We start from the raw sequence: 21,623 nt of genomic DNA, 5'->3' as shown, positions 1-21,623 counted from the left end.
AGGTTATGCATAGGCAATATTGATCTTCCATGTACGAAGAAACAGCAAGCGATGTTGCATCTATTAATCGTGTTCACCGCTATAGTAAAAGTCGCCCCATGTTAAGGGAATGTACTGGGTTCGTAGTACCGCGCTTCAGCAAGTCCGAGATTCAAAGGCATAATGGAGATGCCAATCTCGAAAGTGCCTGGTTCACAGCCCTTGTTATCCTACGGACAGCTAACACTTATAGTAGTTTCCAATGGGGAAACGCCACTTTAGTGACATATAGGCTTGCACTTATATGCCCTTACCTTTAATATACTACACCCTGCCTACTGGGCTGTGGAGGACTACCTTAGGGGTGTCTGATATATAGTAATAGTGGTGCGTTTGACAGTGCCACACATGGTGAGGGCATAGTCGAGTTTGAGCAGTTTGCACTGCTTCTGCAGTCTGTAATGGCAGGCCTGCTGTCGGTAGTTTGCTTGGTTCACCCAGGGTGGGACAAAACTATGCTGCAGCTCTGGGGACCCCTTTACTACTAATGCCCTGGATACCCCCAGCACCATATACTAGGAACTTATAAGGGAGTAAAGTCTTTGCCAATTTGGGATTACCAAGTTGAACACAACCGTTTTGGAAGAGAGCACAGGCACTGGGGTCTGGGCAGCAGAGTCATAACCATGAGCATTAGGGGCGAAAAGTGGGTGTGACCATACAAAAAGGGGGACTTTCCTATAATGTAAATTGTAATGTGTGTGATTTCATTCCACATGTTTGCTCAAACAAATAATCTTGTATTTAACAGTTGAGTCTGAGCTTCTGGAAGTTCACCTCTTCCATTTAATTCTATGTGCTTGTACTTTATAGAAAAGTGGTGAGTGCCTGCTTACCCACTGTATGAGAAGAGGTGCGCCAGGTGGGATGTATATTTGCACATTTGGACCATTTACAACGTGCATACAGGCTTCAATACCTTCACCTGTCTTTCATCTAAAGCTGGTAGAATCACTATTGTTGAAGGGTGGTGATATTGTCTACGAGTGGGGTCGTTTGGAGCCCAGTGAATGTCAAGTCTCTTGACATCTGGAGGATGATCAGCTGACACACATATACATTTATTGAAGAAGCCGTTGCTGGTGACATGTGGAACCGACAACCGTTAGACGCAACACTGTGATGCGGCGGTACCGTTTCAGCTAGGTTGGTGTTGGTGTTGAGGTCATTACATCACATACATGGCAGCCATCTTTAGTCTACAACACTGTATGAAGACAGAGGCACAGTGAACTAAGCAGTAAAATGGAGACACAACATTCATGTTAAGAGATAAGCGATGAGCTAACCCATGAAAAAACATATACCCTGGAATGTGCACAGTAACAGTGACATATGGGTGCACTGTATCACATCACCATTGTAGGTAATGGAATGTTTTCCATAACATTTTGGGCTTCCTGCACCTTTGCCTGCTGGCTTGTCCTTGATTTTTGGTTCTGGATCTGTGGGCGAGGAGTCGATAGAAGACAGGTCTGGACTAGCTGTACCGGTCATTGGGAATTTCCCCGGAAGGCTGGAAAGGCGGGGGCTAGTTTTGCAGCAGTGGGGCCTGTTTTGTTACTGGGGGCCGGTTTTGCAGCAGTGATGCAATATCGGCTCCTAATAACAAAAGTAGCAAGCAAGCTTTTCTGGCCTCCCGGGCCAAGGGAGTGCTTCCCTAGGTCTGGTCCGAGAAAGTTGCCAGGGCTGCTTTGAGTTCCCAGTCCAGCACTAGTTGGAGACGCGGATCCTAGAGGGTTGGACACTGCTGGATGGGCCCTTCACTTTGTTCCTTTACGAGTAAATATACCTGTTTCTCGTCAAGAAGTGTCCCAGTCTTTCTTCTCTCTCTGGAGCGAGTCTCAAGAGGGTGCTCTAGGTTAAAGCAATTTTCCACAGGTCTGCTCTGGGTTAAAGCAATTTTCTGCAGGTTTGTGACTTTGTTGCCAGTAACTATAGGGTGATACATTTTGAGCCTTCCTCAGTAATCCACATGCTACATTTGGCACTGTTTTGAAACTGGTAGTGCAACAGACAGTCCGCAATGGCATTTTTACATTGTTAGCTGGTGTGAAGATCAGTAGTATAATATTGAAAAGGAATATAATCATCTGGATTGTAGACACTTCCATGGTATAAACAGACCCTGTGAGTTGACTGTGATAAGCATGCCATTGTATAGCTCAACCGTTTCATTACACAGATTCTTTTTTTAGTTTATTTCACTTTAACTATGGGGCAGTGTGCAGAATATTGCATCACCACCTCTATTTTTGCAAAGGCCAGGAAATCCACTTATGAGGTGGAGACCTTTCCAAAAAAGATCCAAAGAGCAAATGAAGTTTTAAGATTTCGGCCTGAAAGAAACAAAATACTCCTGATTTTCTTCTTTGGAGTGGAATGTCCAAATGGTTAAAATAATCTACTAGAACATGCACCAGACAAGAGCGGGTATTTAGATGAGTTTCAAATAACTTGTAAACAACAAGAAAACTCATTTGAGGGACACAAGAGCGGATATGTACAGTCACCAACTCATTACAAGAATCCAAGGATCTAACCAATATGTTGACACTTTTATTTCAGTATTCAAACTCTTAGCAGCAAACTGAGAATATGAGAGGCTCAGAGGGCAATTGCTAAGAGACCAGTTGGTTACCAGAGAAAATCTAAAGATAATGTAAAATCAGCTTGCAGTGAAAATCTGCCTTTTCATAAAGCGATTCATGTGGAAAAAGAGCATGGAAAAATCAAAATAATGGGCAAGAAAATTGAATACGACTGCTAGGGGAGTCAACATTATGACGACCAAGAATGATCCTAAGTGATGTGAAAAAATTAAAAGCGGGAAAGAGAAAAATAAAGAAAATTATAAGGTTACATGTTTCACGTATGCTCCTTGTACCATCATGTATGGCTAAAAACTGGTGTCTGAGGAATGTAAAGCATGTGGAGATATGGGTAGAGAAGGGAATAGGGTTGCTGTTAGGTACATGAGAATAAGAAAATGGAAGAGGTGATGTGTATGGGAAGATCCATGAAGAATTTGGTGTTGGTTGTTAGAGATACCAAAGAAAAAGTGAAAAAGTGAATGACGTAGATACTGATGGTAAACCCATGTTCAAGGATCCTAGAACTCAAAACTTGACGCAGGGTGGGTGTAGTAAAAAAGCTGTTATCACCTGCTATAATAAAGAACACATATGAATGATGCAAGATAGAGTTGATAGGATATTGTATGTGTATGCTTTTGATTTCAATGGGTTTAGGCATGAGCGTATTTGGCAAAAATGTCTGGGCATAAAGGGTTTGACACATCAAGCAAGTTTTAAAATAATGCTAACCCTGGGGAAAAGCAGTGCAAGTTTCCTCAGTTAATGGAAATGACTGTTAAGTGGAGTAAAGTACTCAGTCACCCAGAGGGAGTGATTGCCTGACAAATTTAGAGATGTCTGCCGGTCCAGTGAAAAATCTTTTGCATTTACAGAAACGGTAGTCACAGCAGTTCCTATAAATGTATTGAAAGTTTGACGAATAGCTCCGTCAACATGATGGAGAAGTGCAGCAAACTTTCAATGGTTTTTTTCGGAAAAGAAAATCCCAAAGCAGGATTTACTTTTTGAAAATAAAAAAAACACTAAGCTCCCCTCGCCATTGAAGTGTTCTCCCATGGGGTGGGGGTCAATGGACAGTTTTCACTGTCTCTTACCACCAGGTTTTACCTGGAGGTGACAGACAGTGAAAACTGTCCCTTTATCCACCCACTTTAAATAGGGTGGGAGGACAAATGGCCAAAACTCCGTCAGCCCTAATTCTGTTGGGCTGTTGGAGGTGTATGTTGACAGTGGAGACTGTCTAGTCTCCATCGACGACGTGCTGAAGGTCTGTCCATATCTAAATGAGATGGGTGGACCTTCAGAGAGGTGGAGGGGATATGCCATTGCTGTTATGATGGAGTTCCCTCTTCACCAAACTATAAATAGGGCCCTTAATATTAATAGCCTAATGTTCTACTGCAGAAAGCAATACCTGTAAGGATTCCATAGGATCAACAGGAATATATGGACTTCTACGACCTTAAACATGCTTTGGGTTCAGATCCTGTACTCCCCTGTCCTGGTTTTGGCTCTCCCTTCATCTCCATAATAGACTTCTACAGAGTAGGTTTTGGGGCTGACCTTTAAATGAATGGACGTTGAAGACATCGCCCAGTCCATTTTACACACCATTCGTAGCTGCATTCCCATGAAATGGATTATGCCATGATCGAGGTGGAGTGCCTCGTTCTTAAATGAGCTCTGGGGACACTTCAGATAGCACTCCTGGTGCGATGCTTCAGTGTTTATGTTCCCACTGCATGGTCATCACCTACCAGTTAGACAAACTGCAGAGTTGCTTTGGATTTGCTGTTGCTGTCAGGTAATGCAGCCATCCTTTCTCACTCAGCTGGCTTTCTCCTGTCTCCCCTGACCAAAAGTCAGCATGTGGGTGAGGTGGGTGTTAGGGTGCCCTCTGTGCACCAATTCAAGTGTTCCTTCTACCACACTATAACTCCTCTTTCATGCTACTCAGCACGTCAACACTTGTTTTTGGAACATCCCTTTGTTCTTCAGCATGGACATTACATTGACTGGAGCCAGTTGTCGGTCGCTTCAACACCACGGAAAGTTTTATTCCTGGGCATGTCTTTACAGCCTCTGAGACACTGTGGACAAGTGCAGCCCCCACAGTTAGGGTGATGGTGCTCATAGAAGGGAAAGGGGAATGGACGTTACTCCTTAACCATACTGATGCCAACCTAGGATGATATAAAAAGCCTGAACCCACTCAGCTGCATCTGTTCCCTTCTGATGCTGAGAGGCTACCATGACCGGACCAGGTTGGGTAGTGATTGGGATATGATGGAGTTACTGAAATCAAGGAAGGAAATCAAAGGATGGTTGGGGGGGATAACATGCCAAGTTGAATTTGGAATTCCACAGAGTTTTCTGACCGCACCCTTCTCTTCTGTCCAGGCCAGTGACCAATACTGGTATGCTGAGCAGGCTAGCTGGGTCTTGAATGAGCAAAATAATCATGGATTAAAAAACAAATTCTAAGGCTGATACACATCACCTAAACACCGGTGGTAGGATCCCACTATATATACATAGATGCACCACCATAAAGAACTAGACCTATCCCACAGGTAGTATGGTGGTGAGGCATTCTGTCAATGATCCTCTCACGTCACTGATCAGGTATGGACGAGGCTCAAATAGCTCATTCTTATGTCAGCTTTTCAAGCTAATCTGTATGGCACCACCATGGCATAAGTGAGACGGGATGTCGTTGCTTCTCCTGTCTCTGCATTTTTTCATGTGGCTCTTCATGTGGGTATCCTGCTGGAGAATCTCTTCACAACCTCCATTATATGAGGCCTGCTTGTGTGTATTCTTCCCACAAACAGTAATTAAGCAGGAGATTGTCCAGTATTGCTGTTTAGGGTGTCACAATAATTTTCAGTATATGACACAAAATCTTGATAATGGGAACTTTGGTGAGTTTCACAACGTGCATGGCTAGCCTTACCATGACCATAAAAGTCACTGAAGTCTTGCCTTTCCAATCGAGGACGATCTTATGACTTGACATAAAGTCTTTCCTATTAAATGGAGTCCCATCATCTGCGCTGGGTGTCCCTTAGGTCAAGTAGATATTGTACAGTAAAGGGCTTACCACCTCTGGCATGCTATGAAAAGAGGGTGAGACTGTGAAAAATTTGAAATATTCATCTTCACCAACCAGAAACTGTTGCCTGGTTGAGATAGGATCAAAGAAATCAAGTGCTATTTTTCCCATCCTTCTTTCAACATGGAAGGCATTTGAATTGTGCCTAGAGAACTGCATATACTATTAGAGTCTATTAATACCACAGTCATACTGTTTGTAAATCTTCATTTTTTTAGTACCCATTTAATATCCAATCCAAATATTTAATTTTAGTCAAAAGTATTATATTATTTCCTTTCAAGAAATGTAGGTGAAAAGACCTTCCTCATTTCACCATGAGTATAGAATATATCTGTTGGAGCTGACACGTTTCACTCCTAGCTCATGAGTCCTTGAGCTTCCTCAAGAATATTTGGGTCTCATCAGGTCGTAAATGAAACAAGCATTTGCAATGCAATAGGTCTCGCATTAGGAAAGTGTGAGCTATTGGTATTGTAAATGACACATTTTTTTAATATGTGTTGGCTTTGAAAATATATAAATTAATAGCATCGTTATTCACAAAGCCAATAGCTTACACTTTCCTAATGCGAGTCCTATTGGCTATGGCAATGCTTGTTGGTAGCAAGCAAGCACAGTGCTGTTGTGGTGCTGAGTGATGATGTGGTTGGGCTGAGTGATGAGGTGGTGTATTAAAGTGATGTGGTGGTGTATTAGAGTGATGTGGTGGTGTCCCAGAGTGATGTGGCGGTGTAATAAAGTGATGTGGTGGTGTCCCAGAGTGATCTGGTGGTGTCCCGGAGTGATGTGGTGGTGTTCCCGAGTGATGTGGTGGTGTCCCCGAGTGATGTGATGGTGTCCCAGAGTGATGCAGTGGTGCCCCCGAGTGATGTCGTGGTGCCCCCGAGTGATGTGGTGGTGCCCCCGAGTGATGTGGTGGTGCCCCTGAGTGATGTGATGGTGTCCCCCAGTGATGTGGTGGTGTCCCCGAGTGGTGTTGTGGTGTTCCTGAGTGATGGAGGGTGGAGTTGGAGGGTGGAGTTGGAGGTTGGAGTTGGAGGGTGGAGTTGGAGGGTGGAGTTGGAGTTGGAGGGTGGAGTTGAAGTTGGAGGGTGGAGTTGGAGTTGGAGGGTGGAGTTGGAGTTGGAGGGTGGAGTTGGAGTTGGAGGGTGGAGTTGGAGTTGGAGGGTGGAGTTGGAGTTGGAGGGTGGAGTTGGAGAGTGTTGGAGGGTGGAGTTGGAGTTGGAGGGTGGATTTGGAGTTGGAGGGTGGAGTTGGAGGGTGGAGTTGGAGGGTGGAGGGTGGAGTTGGAGTTGGAGGGTGTTGGAGGGTGGAGTTGGAGTTGGAGGGTGGAGTTGTAGTTGGAGGGTGGAGGGTGGAGTTGGAGGGGGTGAGGTTGGAGGGTGGAGTTGGAGTTGGAGGGTGGAGTTGGAGGGTGGAGTTGGAGGGTGGAGTTGGAGGGTGGAGTTGGAGTTGGAGGGTGGAGGATGGAGCACGAATATGTTTAATACATTTGCTAGGTATCGTTAGTCACTACAGACTTGTGAATTTGTATCACTATAACTATTTACCAAACTCGTCTGTTGGAGTTGGAGGGTGGAGTTGGAGGGTGGAGTTGGAGGGTGGAGTTGGAGTTGGAGTTGGAGGGTGGAGTTGGAGTTGGAGTTGGAGTTGGAGGGTGGAGTTGGAGTTGGAGGGTGGAGTTGGAGAGTGTTGGAGGGTGGAGATGGAGTTGGAGGGTGGACTTGGAGTTGGAGGGTGGAGTTGGAGGGTGAAGTTGGAGGGTGGAGTTGGAGGGTGGAGTTGGAGGGTGGAGGGTGGAGTTGGAGGGTGTTGGAGGGTGGAGTTGTAGTTGGAGGGTGGAGTTGTAGTTGGAGGGTGGAGTTGGAGGGTGGAGTTGGAGGGGGTGGAGTTGGAGGGGGTGGAGTTGGAGGGTGGAGTTGGAGGGTGGAGTTGGAGTTGGAGGGTGGAGTTGGAGGGTGGAGTTGGAGGGTGGAGTTGGAGTTGGAGGGTGGAGGGTGGAGCACGAATATGTTTAATACATTTGCTAGGTATCGTTAGTCGCTACAGGCTTGTGAATTTGTATCACTATAACTATTTACCAAACTCGTCTGTTGGAGTTGGAGGGTGGAGTTGGAGGGTGGAGTTGGAGTTGGAGGGTGGATTTGGAGTTGGAGGGTGGAGTTGGAGGGTGCAGTTGGAGGGTGGAGTTGGAGGGTGGAGATGAGGGTGGAGTTGGAGGGTGGAGGGTGGAGTTGGAGGGTGTTGGAGGGTGGAGTTGTAGTTGGAGGGTGGAGTTGTAGGTGGAGGGTGGAGTTGAAGGGGGTGGAGTTGGAGGGTGGAGTTGGAGGGTGGAGCTGGAGGGTGGAGTTGGAGGGTGGAGTTGGAGTTGGAGGGTGGAGTTGGAGTTGGAGGGTGGAGGGTGGAGCACGAATATGTTTAATACATTTGCTAGGTATCGTTAGTCGCTACAGGCTTGTGAATTTGTATCACTATAACTATTTACCAAACTCGTCTGTTGGAGTTGGAGGGTGGAGTTGGAGGGTGGAGTTGGAGTTGGAGGGTGGAGTTGGAGTTGGAGGGTGGAGTTGGAGTTGGAGGGTGGGGTTGGATTTGGAGAGTGTTGGAGGGTGGAGTTGGAGTTGGAGGGTGGATTTGGAGTTGGAGGGTGGATTTGGAGTTGGAGGGTGGAGTTGGAGGGTGGAGTTGGAGGGTGACGTTGGAGGGTGGAGTTGGAGGGTGGTGTTGGAGGGTGGAGTTGGAGGGTGGAGTTGGAGGGTGGAGTTGGAGGGTGTTGGAGGGTGGAGTTGTAGTTGGAGGGTGGAGTTGTAGTTGGAGGGTGGAGTTGGAGGGTGGAGGGTGGAGTTGGAGGGGGTGGAGTTGGAGGGGGTGGAGTTGGAGGGTGGAGTTGGAGGGTGGAGTTGGAGGGTGGAGTTGGAGGGTGGAGTTGGAGGGTGGAGTTGGAGTTGGAGGGTGGAGGGTGGAGGGTGGAGCACGAATATGTTTAATACATTTGCTAGGTATCGTTAGTCACTACAGACTTGTGAATTTGTATCACTATAACTATTTACCAAACTCGTCTGTTGGAGTTGGAGGGTGGAGTTGGAGGGTGGAGTTGGAGGGTGGAGTTGGAGTTGGAGGGTGGAGTTGGAGTTGGAGTTGGAGGGTGGAGTTGGAGTTGGAGTTGGAGGGTGGAGTTGGAGAGTGTTGGAGGGTGGAGTTGGAGTTGGAGGGTGGATTTGGAGTTGGAGGGTGGAGTTGGAGGGTGGAGTTGGAGGGTGGAGGGTGGAGTTGGAGTTGGAGGGTGTTGGAGGGTGGAGTTGGAGTTGGAGGGTGGAGTTGTAGTTGGAGGGTGGAGGGTGGAGTTGGAGGGGGTGGAGTTGGAGGGTGGAGTTGGAGTTGGAGGGTGGAGTTGGAGGGTGGAGTTGGAGGGTGGAGTTGGAGGGTGGAGTTGGAGGGTGGAGTTGGAGTTGGAGGGTGGAGCACGAATATGTTTAATACATTTGCTAGGTATCGTTAGTCACTACAGACTTGTGAATTTGTATCACTATAACTATTTACCAAACTCGTCTGTTGGAGTTGGAGGGTGGAGTTGGAGGGTGGAGTTGGAGGGTGGAGTTGGAGTTGGAGTTGGAGGGTGGAGTTGGAGTTGGAGTTGGAGGGTGGAGTTGGAGTTGGAGGGTGGAGTTGGAGAGTGTTGGAGGGTGGAGTTGGAGTTGGAGGGTGGATTTGGAGTTGGAGGGTGGAGTTGGAGGGTGAAGTTGGAGGGTGGAGTTGGAGGGTGGAGTTGGAGGGTGGAGTTGGAGGGTGGAGGGCGGAGGGTGGAGTTGGAGGGTGTTGGAGGGTGGAGTTGTAGTTGGAGGGTGGAGTTGTAGTTGGAGGGTGGAGTTGGAGGGTGGAGTTGGAGGGGGTGGAGTTGGAGGGTGGAGTTGGAGGGTGGAGCTGGAGGGTGGAGTTGGAGGGTGGAGTTGGAGTTGGAGGGTGGAGTTGGAGGGTGGAGTTGGAGGGTGGAGTTGGAGTTGGAGGGTGGAGGGTGGAGCACGAATATGTTTAATACATTTGCTAGGTATCGTTAGTCGCTACAGGCTTGTGAATTTGTATCACTATAACTATTTACCAAACTCGTCTGTTGGAGTTGGAGGGTGGAGTTGGAGGGTGGAGTTGGAGTTGGAGGGTGGATTTGGAGTTGGAGGGTGGAGTTGGAGGGTGAAGTTGGAGGGTGGAGTTGGAGGGTGGAGTTGGAGGGTGGAGTTGGAGGGTGGAGTGTGGAGTTGGAGGGTGTTGGAGGGTGGAGTTGTAGTTGGAGGGTGGAGTTGTAGTTGGAGGGTGGAGTTGGAGGGTGGAGTTGGAGGGTGGAGTTGGAGGGGGTGGAGTTGGAGGGTGGAGTTGGAGGGTGGAGCTGGAGGGTGGAGTTGGAGGGTGGAGTTGGAGTTGGAGGGTGGAGTTGGAGTTGGAGGGTGGAGGGTGGAGCACGAATATGTTTAATACATTTGCTAGGTATCGTTAGTCGCTACAGGCTTGTGAATTTGTATCACTATAACTATTTACCAAACTCGTCTGTTGGAGTTGGAGGGTGGAGTTGGAGTTGGAGGGTGGAGTTGGAGTTGGAGGGTGGAGTTGGAGTTGGAGTTGGAGTTGGAGGGTGGAGTTGGAGTTGGAGAGTGTTGGAGGGTGGAGTTGGAGTTGGAGGTGGATTTGGAGTTGGAGGGTGGATTTGGAGTTGGAGGGTGGAGTTGGAGGGTGGAGTTGGAGGGTGACGTTGGAGGGTGGAGTTGGAGGGTGGTGTTGGAGGGTGGAGTTGGAGGGTGGAGGGTGGAGTTGGAGGGTGTTGGAGGGTGGAGTTGGAGTTGGAGGGTGGAGTTATAGTTGGAGGGTGGAGTTGGAGGGTGGAGGGTGGAGTTGGAGGGGTGGAGTTGGAGGGGGTGGAGTTGGAGGGTGGAGTTGGAGTTGGAGGGTGGAGTTGGAGGGTGGAGGGTGGAGATGGATTTGGACGGTGGAGTTGGAGGGTGGAGTTGGAGGGTGGAGTTGGAGGGTGGAGTTGGAGTTGGAGGGTGGAGGGTGGAGCACGAATATGTTTAATACATTTGCTAGGTATCGTTAGTCGCTACAGACTTGTGGATTTGTATCACTATAACTATTTACCAAACTCGTCTGTTCTTGTTAATCTGCCTTTGGCAGATGAAAGGTAGATCCAGCCCTTCCTGCGTGCAAACATATTCCCTTCAATGTTTTGCAGAAAGTGCATTAGCTCCTAAGCTTTCGTGCTGGTAGAAATGAAAAATACATATCAATTACACAGATTTGAATAGACTGTTGTGATTTTGAGTAGTATGTTGGCCCGTTTATGATCTGTTTGCTTTCTTTCTTTATTATTAACGTGTTTTTGCTGAACGTTTGCTTGAGGCCATTTACAAAGTAGGCATGTAAACATGCTCAACATCTGAAGTTTCATTTAGTAAGACAGTTCATGATAAAAAAGCCTGACTTCGCTTGTCTGTACTTTTTTTTTTTTTACTGAATGAAACTGAAAAATAATGCAACAATGAGGGCTACAGAAAGAACCTTGTTTTGGGGCGCATTGAAATGTTTTTTGTTGAACAAGGCACTAGTTGGTTCCATTAATTTCTTTACAACAGCACTTTACACAGTTCTTAAATGCTAAACAGAGCAGGGAAGAGGTAGAGGGTAATTCCACACATATGTGAAGCGATGAAAGCGAGCATAGGGTAATTATTTATGCAAGGAGAGCCCGTGTGGATGAAACCTCGAGTACGGTGGAAAGAAATAACCACTTAAGTAGTATATTTTTGGCAAAGCAATGAATGGTGGAAGGGGCAGAATGATGATACTACATATATAATGGGAACGTTTGTTAAGCATACTGGTATTGGTGGAGAGTAGTGGGGGAAGTTGTACATATGGTAATGCTTGCCGTTCAAAAAAGAAAGCAAACATGGTGCCAGTGAGACGGCCACCGAAGTACCTTGGTGAGATTTGTAACACTTGTGTGGAAGAACAAAGCAAGTAACGAATTAGCGTGGCATGGCGCCAGCTTGTAGAAGAACACACTTTTTCTTTTTTTTACAACAGCGGATGCTACCGCGTGTTAACCGTGTCACCGTGTCTGCAAGATAATGTAATGAATGAAAGAAGGCAGCACTAGTAATGCTTGTAATGTTAGATGCTCCTAAAAACGAATGGAAGAAGGCAGCCGTGGAACGCTTGTAATGTTAGATGCTCTTAAAGGCATATGCCATGCCAGATGAATTTGTAGTTTAATAAGACACTGTTATTGTAGTTGTATGGAAGGTAAATGCTAATAAATATAAGAAATAGCAAAATTAAAGTACAAGAGCAGATATTATATATATAATGGGCACGTTTGTTAAGATTACTAGTATGAGGGGGGTGGGGGGAGGAGTTCTAAATGTGATAATGCTTGTGACTGGTAAAGCAAACACGGTGCCAGAGACACAGTCATTAAAGTTCCCCCAAGACAATTTTAACAGTTGTGCTGAAGAACAAAGCAGAAAAGGAATTAATGTGACATAACGGCATTTTGAAGCAAAACACACGCTGTTTTACAACAGCAGATGCTAGTACGTGTTTACGAGTGTCCTCTGTGCCCCATGGTAACCAGATTACAGGAAGTAATGCGGTGTCTATTAGAGGGAGATCCTTCCAGAGCCGAACTGAAGCTCGCTGCGCAAGTGAAAGAAGTGTTGTATTTTATTTTATATGCAGTTATAGTTTGTTTAAATATTTCATGACAGATTTAGAATGGCACATGACAGGCAAGTAATTATAACTGTAATAATGTACGGCAAATATATTAAAAAAACAAGCTGCTTTTGAAGGACAGGCAGCGCTGGGAGGAAGGCTGATTCTGCGGAGCGCGTGAAGTGGCTGGTGGGAAATGTCATGCCTCTCGAAGTACAAGCTCTGGCATTACGCTGAGGGGGGCGGGGGAGAGCATTCCTTTGAAGTCTAAAGCTCTCGGCATTGCTGTGGCGGGTCTGATGCGATGATGCGAGGCACAGACAAATGGTGGTTTGTGACGTGGCTGGTGTGATGGGCGGGGCGGGGGAGCTGAAGGGATTCCTTTGAAGTCTGATGCCGAGGCTCGGGGAGCAAATGGCAAGTGCGCGCATGGAGCACATGCACGGTGCGTAATCCGCTTGCCAAAGCCCTCTTGGTAAGCTTTCCTGGTGCACCTCTATATGTCTCGACAGCTGCAATGCGCATTCGCATTGGCAGGCCGAGACCTAAAAAGGGTTGCAGATAATGTCACTTTCCTTCTGTAACTTCATTTGCAGGAGCGCCTCGTAAGTGTGCCTGAAGGAACCCAGGAGACCTATCTTTGCCTAGAATTCAGCATACCCGACAGGTATCAAGCATGAACAACTGACAAATTGATCAAAGAAGGGAAACTACACATTTTGTCATGTCAACCGTTTCATGGCTACAGTCTGTCTGTGACTAGTATGACCTAAAGAAACCACACATTTGCTCACTACCGTTGTAATGATCAGTCTAGTACCCCACTGTGTGAAATTGTTCAGGGGTCTCGGGCAGACAGGGGTTACTGAGCTCAGATTATGTCAATGGCAGCCTTCTGCCTCTGTTGACAGGAGGTTTAACCTTAGTATTCAGCCCAAAATGGAGCATCAATAACACCCTCCTAGTACATGACCCACAGGGGTGTGAATTTGTGCAGTTCAAAGCTTTCTCAGGCAGGAGATGTGGAGTTAGAGACTCAGAACTTAACAAATATTAGTGAATAATATAGTAGTAAGATACTGTTGAGGAGACTGTATCGGAGTTGCAGTGCTCGTGGCTCAGCAGTTCTTTTAGTTTCAGTTTTTCCACTGTCCAATCACAAAACCCACCATCCAAACAAACTATGTGCCCACACCTTCTCATAGCACTCACGTCTTTGCATGCTGATTCTTCATTCAGAGAGTTTGCAGGTTTTTACCTGGATTCTCCTAGCACCGCCATCCTTCTTGGCACTCAGCTTGATAAGAGAACTCAGGGGCACCCTCCGATCATAGGGGCATAAGGTTTCATTCGCACTGCAGATACACCAAGAGGCCACCAGGGCTTACCCACACAGAGCCCTGCAGGTCCTTTACTCATGTTACAGCTGACATCTTTGGCTCATTCCACGTAGGCTCCTTCACTGTGGAGCAGCAACATTTTAGCTCCATCTTTACATGTCACAGAAAAGTAATATTTACGTGCACTTAGCACTATATATTCTGTGTGGCTAAATTCTATTAAAGTAGAGTGAAGCATTAAACATACTGCAGAAGTGTATTTACTGTAGAAATTGTAATTCACATAAGTGTGTACTCTAATATCTTCATTATAATGTCACAAATTATAGTTCTTGTTCACATTTACACTTGTGAATTTCGAGTTACATTGTCTGTACTGAAATCTTATTTTTTGTACTCTTTTTTTCATGTATTAATGATTGCATTTATTCTATATTTGTAGGTGCATGTACAATCACGTATCTACTGTGTACACTGGCTGTTTTATTAAGTTAGCTTAACCAAAGACCTTAAGCATTTGGTCTTCAATAATTAACCTTCAAAATGAAAGTTTTGCTTGCGCTACAATGTTATTTCTTTTTCAGGTGTGTTCACATGATCTGATAGTCAATGAAAGGTATATTGTGTATCAGAGATAGTGAGGTCGGGAGTAGTATTCTTGGTGAGAATGAGAGGCGCTAACGAACTAAGAAAGTATTCTTGTTGCATAAAAAGCTGGTAGACATCCAAGGCTGTCCTGATGGCCAAACCGTAGGATGGGAAAACAATTTCTACTGTGAGAAGGTGAAAGTCTACTGGAGTTGATGACATGGAATTCTTGAATGTTCTGTGGGTTTAATTCGTGGTCACACTTTAGTCTTTGGAGTTGATACCCTTTGGTCTTTGAGAGGTTTAAACCTCTCTGCTCATATTTTCATTGTGTGACTTTATGTTATACTTTGCCTTGTTTGGAGAACTTTTACTGAAGTCTCCACTATACTGACACCTTCCTGCTTTCCCTGATGTAACTAGGTTTCCCTAGCCTTCAACTTTAACTAAGAATTAGTTTAGGTGACTTCAGATTTATTAATGTTTAGAAGGGAGGATGGCTGGCCCTCCCCGGGATGGTGGCCTGCTGGGCTCAGCAGACCTACATGTCTCAGACTGCTTTTCAATAAAGCCGTTTTTTTTATAAACGCAGCCCGCTTTTCCTTAAAGGAAAATGGGATGCATTAAAAAAAAACTGAAACGGTTTTTGTTTCATTTTTTAAGGGCGGGCAGTGGTCCCTGGGACCACTGCCTGCCCTTAAAAAATATTTTTGGAGCCATCAACAAAGGGGAAGGGATCCCCTGGGGACCCCATCCCATTTGCGACTCCATTACCACCCTCTTGAAGAGGGTTGTAATTTGCGAGTGTTTTGCGACCGCAATTTCAGTCGCAAAATATTCTTACATAGGGTAGAGACTTGCTATTAGGAAAGGACAGCCTTGGCTGGCTCCTTCCTAATAGTGACTCGCAATTCCTAATTAGGAATTGTACCTGGCCCTGTAACATTTTGCATACGCAAACTGGTCGCAAACCCATTTGCACATGCAATTTAGGGTAGTACATCTGGCCCTTAGTTTGTAATAAATTTCTCTAAATTTCCTTAATGTGTGGCCAAATAGGTTATACTGTAAACTGAACTGTTCGATTGATTTAACCTCCCCTTTACCTCTCAGGAAACTACCAAAAGTCCATTCCAGGACAAACCGTAAGAAGGGCCAGTGCTCCATCAACTGCCTTTCACCTTCTGAGAAGCATCTTTCTTGTGCAAGAAAGATCCCCCTCTTTAGTAGTTGATCAGCTGTTTCCGTTGAAGGAGGGTCCAGGCAACCACTCCAGGCTGCCTTGTTTAAAGTACCTAGGTTTCTGATCCCAAACTTGACAATGGCAAATGGCAATGGGTACGCCAAAACTGAAGAAAGGGAGTTTTTTGGGTGTCACTGGTGTGGAGAGCCCCGATTCAGGTAATTGTATTTATATTGAGCTTCCTACCCCTACGAGGCATTGAATGGAGAAATCTGGAAGCTCCTGTCCCATCTTTACACTAAAGTTACAGATAGTATACCTGGATCTGAACAGACAGCTTTGAGACTAGTCTGGATATTTTCTGAACTCTTTCTTATTTCTTTCAGACTGGTCAATCTATTTTGTTCTAAAGTGCTGGGAGAAAAGGAGTGAAAACTGGGATCCTCTTCTAAGTAGACACTTAAAACAAGGGTACAAAACAAACGGATGCTGCACCCCTTAATTACCTGCTAAACGTTGTGGGATATCCCTTTTAGTAAATACTGGGCAAGGACATTGCATTGAAAAACTTCTTAACGATTAAAGGGGCCCTCTGAGCAAATGGATATGTGCTCAAAATTATGTGCTTCAAATACACTAAAAAGGCACTAATACCTTTAACTGCAAACCATCACTGCAAACACGTGCAGTATACAGCAATTAATGAATAATAGCACATTACAGATTAGTGCCACTCAAGTCATGCTCACTAATTTATCTTACTCTACTAGTTATTACGATGGGCCTCCAGCAGCAACGAAGACACTCACAGGGGCTTCAATTTACCCTCTGTTCTTGGGTATTGTCCTTTCATTTATCTCTGTTCCATCCCCTGCCTCTTCCTAAAAAAGTATTCCTAGCCCTTCGAAAAGGAAACTGATAGGGGAAAGGATTGGAACATATTTGGCGAGAACCCACAGAGTACCGAAGGTGGTGCAGTTGGGGTATGGAGGCGTTCATATTAAAGCCCCTATGAGTATCATCACCTTTCGCCATGCACTATGGGGTGTTGGCCATTGGGTCTAGCCTGCAGCTGTTTGGTCTATTGGAAATCCCGTGGGATTACAGGAGTTTGGGCTGGCTGGGAGTCCCTCAGGACTGCAACAAGCCAAATATATATATATATATATATATATATATATATATATATATATATATATATATATATATATATATATATATATATATATATATTTCCAAACAAAGAAGGTCCTTCCTGAATCGCTCCCGTTGTCAGGTGGCGCATGTGCCGGCAAGACCCCAACGCCGGTACGGATTTCCACAAAGTCACAAAAAAGATTTCAATGCGCACTCAGAAGGAGAGTAATCATCACCAAGTTTATTCCTGGTTATCGCTACGCGTTTCGAGACCTGGCGGTCTCTTGATCACACGATACTCTGCATATGTTACATAGTGCATAAATAAAGTTTTTGACCCAAATGAGAAGTAGTAAACATAAACGATGTGCTGCATTTCATTAGGAATTACACAGAAACCACAACCGCCATTTTAGAGTGTAGAATTCTGCTTATAACACCAGAGCAGCGGATTCTCGCTGACTGAGATGAGGAGAGAGACCATCGTGTCTCCACCATCAAACAACCCCCGAACATACCGCTATTCAAGCATCCTGAGCGCCGAATCTAACCGGCTCCACTACCCAAGGAATAACGTACTCCCAAATCCCGAGCAAAACCGCTAAGGATTACTCGCTCGCGAGTCAAAACCAACTCCGACCCAGACAAGGCACCGACTTTCTCTGGTACCCATGTTCACAAGCAACTGCGCCTGACCAAGACTACTAAACAGACTTGGCAGGCATTCGAAATAAAAACAGGCAATGATAAATATAGTCCTGATGATGATCCCGGTTCATTAGGAGCCAGGGGATCGAAACGTTGACGCTTGAACAGTATTACAGAAAATCAATTGTATTTTATTCTGTAGATACTGTATGTCGAAACTTGTTTTAATTGATTAATAATTTGCAAGCGACTGATGGCTCCAAACCTCTTGCCTGAAAAACTTCTTTCTTTACTCACCTATTTTTCTCACTACATGTTCTTTCTACTCTTGGGATAGGTACAGGATTGTGCCCTATCTAAATGTTTGTATATGACCCTCTCTAGGTCAACCAAATCCTTTTTGATCCTAAATTAAACATTTCCTCACCCGGCTGGGTCTGGAAACCTGATTATAGTACCGATTGTGGTCTGTAATTTTATTGTTTTGTCTATTTGAATTTCCTGAGGACCCCTGTTTTCTTTAATATATAACATACAGAGATCTTTCAAACCATCTCCTAATTTGTTCCATACTTTTTAACATTCTGATCTATTTGTTCATAACAGCAGAATAAATAATTGTGTACCATCTTTTGCATGTATCGTAATACCTTTGGGCGCACTTATTTTCTATTTGCAAGCGCTCATGATGCTCTTATGTACACGACTGTGGCTGCAATTTATGAATTTTGTCATTTTTCATTCCTCCACCACTTGACCTGTAACTATTCGGTCCATGCTTTCAATATGCTTTCGGACTAGTGCCCATATATTATCTCATTGTCCAGGTTAAGTACCTTCATACCTCTTGGGCTGATTTCAGATTAAGCCTCTCTTCTATCACATTCTATGTGGGCAGCAAACCCACGTTATGATTTAGAAACAACCCCAAGTTCCATACGTGTCGTGATAAATAATCATGATCAGTGGTAAATAACAAAAAATTAATAAAAATTAAAAAATTAATATTTCATGGTAAATATTGTCTGATGTCCATCAGCTAATAATACTTTTTCTGGGGGGAGGAGCCAAGATGGCGACCGAGATGGCTGCATAGACGCCCGGCTCCGTGAGCCTTCTCACCCCGCGCATACATCCTGGCAACTATCCTGAACCGTAACGGCATACTTAAGTAGGCGAAGGACAACTTTCACTGACCGTTTGCTCCTGAGGCTTGTACGTGCAGCAGACCCGTGGAAATGTCCCCGACTTTTTTGCGGCCTTCACAGAGCTGGGACCGGGGTGTCGAGTGAGGAGAGTAGCCGGCTGCGACTACGACAATGGCGGCCTCTGGTGGATGTGAGGAGTCAGCCGGAGGGAACCGGAGATCTGTTGAGCCGCTGGCGACAATGCCGACCCAGTCCGTCTAGCGGAGTGCCTTGTGGGACGTGGGGTAAAGCAGGATCGAGGGGAGTGTGCGATACTTGGCCCCCTTTCCAGTGTTGTGTCCGGGCATGATTATTGACTTCTCCCGGAATTAGCGGGCGGCTCGCAGGGAGCGGCGGAGATTTTGTTTAGCCTTTTGGTGACCCTCCGCTGGGAAGCCCGCCTTGACTTTCGGGATCCTCGTGGTTCATCCTGTTGCTCCCTGGTGTGGGGCCCGGTCCCGAGGTGAGGTGGAGAAGGACGAGGCCGGATCAACTAAGATGGCGGATGGCGCCCTCTTACGCACACCACACCCGGGCAGAGAAGCTACTGTGCGGGAGAGTCCTGGGGTCTGGCGACACGAGAGAGAACCCACGTCCAGAGATATCCTGGCTGCGTTAACAACCCTGCATATGACCCTGATTCGGGACGCCCGGGATCTGGGAAGAAGGATGGCCGCCATTGTTGTCCCACCGTTCCACACGGGCATGGCTCGATCTCTAGGAGGCACCGATGTGCCCGCCTCTGCGTCAGTGATGAGTGCTTCAGCTACGCCTATGCTCGTGGAGACGCTGGAGGACCCGGTTCATGAGATCGCTTTGGACAGATCTGTTGTGCATATGAGTGACTTGTCGGCGCACTTCGGCTGGGCAGACAACGTCGATCTATGGTTTGGACTGCCCCGGCGGCGCTCCGGCGCTCACCGGAAGGTGTGACTCTCTCTCCCTGGCTGGTGAGACTGTGTTCGGACTGGAGGATGTTTTCAGGGTCGATACTGGCACAGTCGGATTTCCGCCATACATATTCGGCTGGGTTTTGGTGGCTGAAGTCCCATGGAGTAACACCACTGCCCGGTCCGCCCGGATCCCTTGGACCCTCCACGCTGCTCTGTATGCCGATAGATAAGTGGACGTATGTTGGTACTACTGATAGGAAAGGCCAGGGGTGAGACCGTCTGGGACATGGTGGACCTTATTGTTGGCTGACGGTGATTTGGGGGACACATTGCGGGGATGTTTATTGATTCTGCTATCGGTGATTACTGTTTTCCGTGGCTATTCTGACCTTGCTTTTAGGATGTTTACTGTGCGCGGTGGTAGAGAGGGGGCCGGGTGGCTAGATCGATGGCCCTTCCCCACATTTTTCCTCTTTTTCTTCTCTTTCTCTATATTTCGGGTCTCCTATTTAGGGCGACAGGCACGCTGCGGGGGGGGGGATAGGCCGTAGCCTTCTGCAGGGGTGCAGGGTGGGGGGTAGGGGGATGGGGTTTGTTAATTTGTCCTTTCTTTGTTTCTATGGCCCTTTGTCTTTCTTCCTTTTTGGTGTCATCGTTTTTCATGTTTCCTACAGTATGTTTCGTTTTGAGGGGTGGGGTGCAGCTCGCTATGAAACGTGTTTGTTTTTACATTTATCCTGACTCGTATGCCTTATCCCCAATACATCTAATGTATTTGCACTATTTGCGGATTTCCTGTTTTATGCTTGTTATTGTAGGACCATGTATGATCGTATGGCATTGATTGTGAGTTTTTTCTTTACTGTAAAATGAACCTTCTCGAATCCTGAATCTTGCGCACTACGCTTGAATACAAGTTATATCCTGGACACTTATTAGACCCCGATTTTCGGGCTGCTGTATTTTTCTATATTGACTTGCTGTACTTACGACTTGACTAGCGGCCGGCCGAGGTGGTTGTAGGCCCATGCTTGTATTTATTTGAAATGACAATAAAGGTTCTAAAAAAAAATAAAATAAAAATAATACTTTTTCTAATCCAAAAAAGTGCTCTTTTGCTTCTCCTTATCTTATTCCCTGTGAGGGTCCGATCTTTTGAAGAAAAAGGGTAGGGAACCGTGCAGCTTATAAAAGTGAATGTGAGAAAAGGTCCCTTCCTTTCCTTCCTGAAAAACATAAACAGGATGTAACGGGGTGGGTGCGACACTGCCAATGGACTGGTGGAAAGCTGACTGTACATCACCTCCTTCCCTTCAGTCGGATTGGGACTCCAGTCCCCTACTCCCGAACGACGAAGAGAGCTCGAGGAGAGGCGCCTTTAACTGGGACCAGAGTTGTGAGGAAGCCACGCCCCCGTGTGACGTCGGAGGACCAGGACTGGTGAAAGGCCCGGAAGCCCTCTACTGGGGGTGTGTCGACACCCGGGAAGAAGGAAGTCAGGACGTGGAGAATCGAGGCGGAGAAGACGGCGTGCGAGGAGAAGACGGAGCAGAACGCGTGGAGGACAGAGGTGGAGAGCCAGGAGGCCAACGACCCGGCGAATCGCCGTGCCACACTCCCGAGGGAGGAGTGTGGGTGTCACAGGTACGGCGGCGGTGGGCAGCTTCGGTCGGGAGTAAAGGAGCCCGTGTAGCTACTGTACATAGTCCCCCCGTTACCCTACCCGCTTACCTCCGAAGTAACCCTCCCCTTCCTGCTCGCCTATCCGCCCCTCCTATCCTCACACTCTCTCCCCCCCCCCTGTTGTTAGCACACCGAGCACCGTAGTATTGTATAGCACTGGTGCCCTTCACTTTCTCTGAGTTCCCCGTGGTAACACCGCTATCAGTGCATTGAACTGACGGTATCCCTTTCTGTTGGTTTTCTCGTTGCGGAGCTAACCAGGCCGGACCCTCCCCTGACGTGGAGCCAACAGCGTATTAGCAAGACAGCTCACCAGCCACCACGGATCGAGTGGAGTTTGCCAAAGAACGCTTGACATTCCGGACTAGAAAAACCTTTATAAGAATAAAACCCTCTTTGCGAAGACATAGCATTCAGACTGTTCTTGAGTTACCAGACGAGCCTAGTGTGCCCTCTCCCACCCCCACGCTACACAGAAAGAAAAGGATAATTGTTAAAAACATTTGTTAGA

The sequence above is a fragment of the Lissotriton helveticus genome, chromosome 11 (genome assembly GCF_964261635.1).
Source record: "Lissotriton helveticus chromosome 11, aLisHel1.1, whole genome shotgun sequence".
Lineage (NCBI taxonomy): Eukaryota > Metazoa > Chordata > Amphibia > Caudata > Salamandridae > Lissotriton > Lissotriton helveticus.
The sequence above is the reverse complement of the archived record's forward strand: the minus strand, read 5'-3'. Positions refer to the sequence as shown.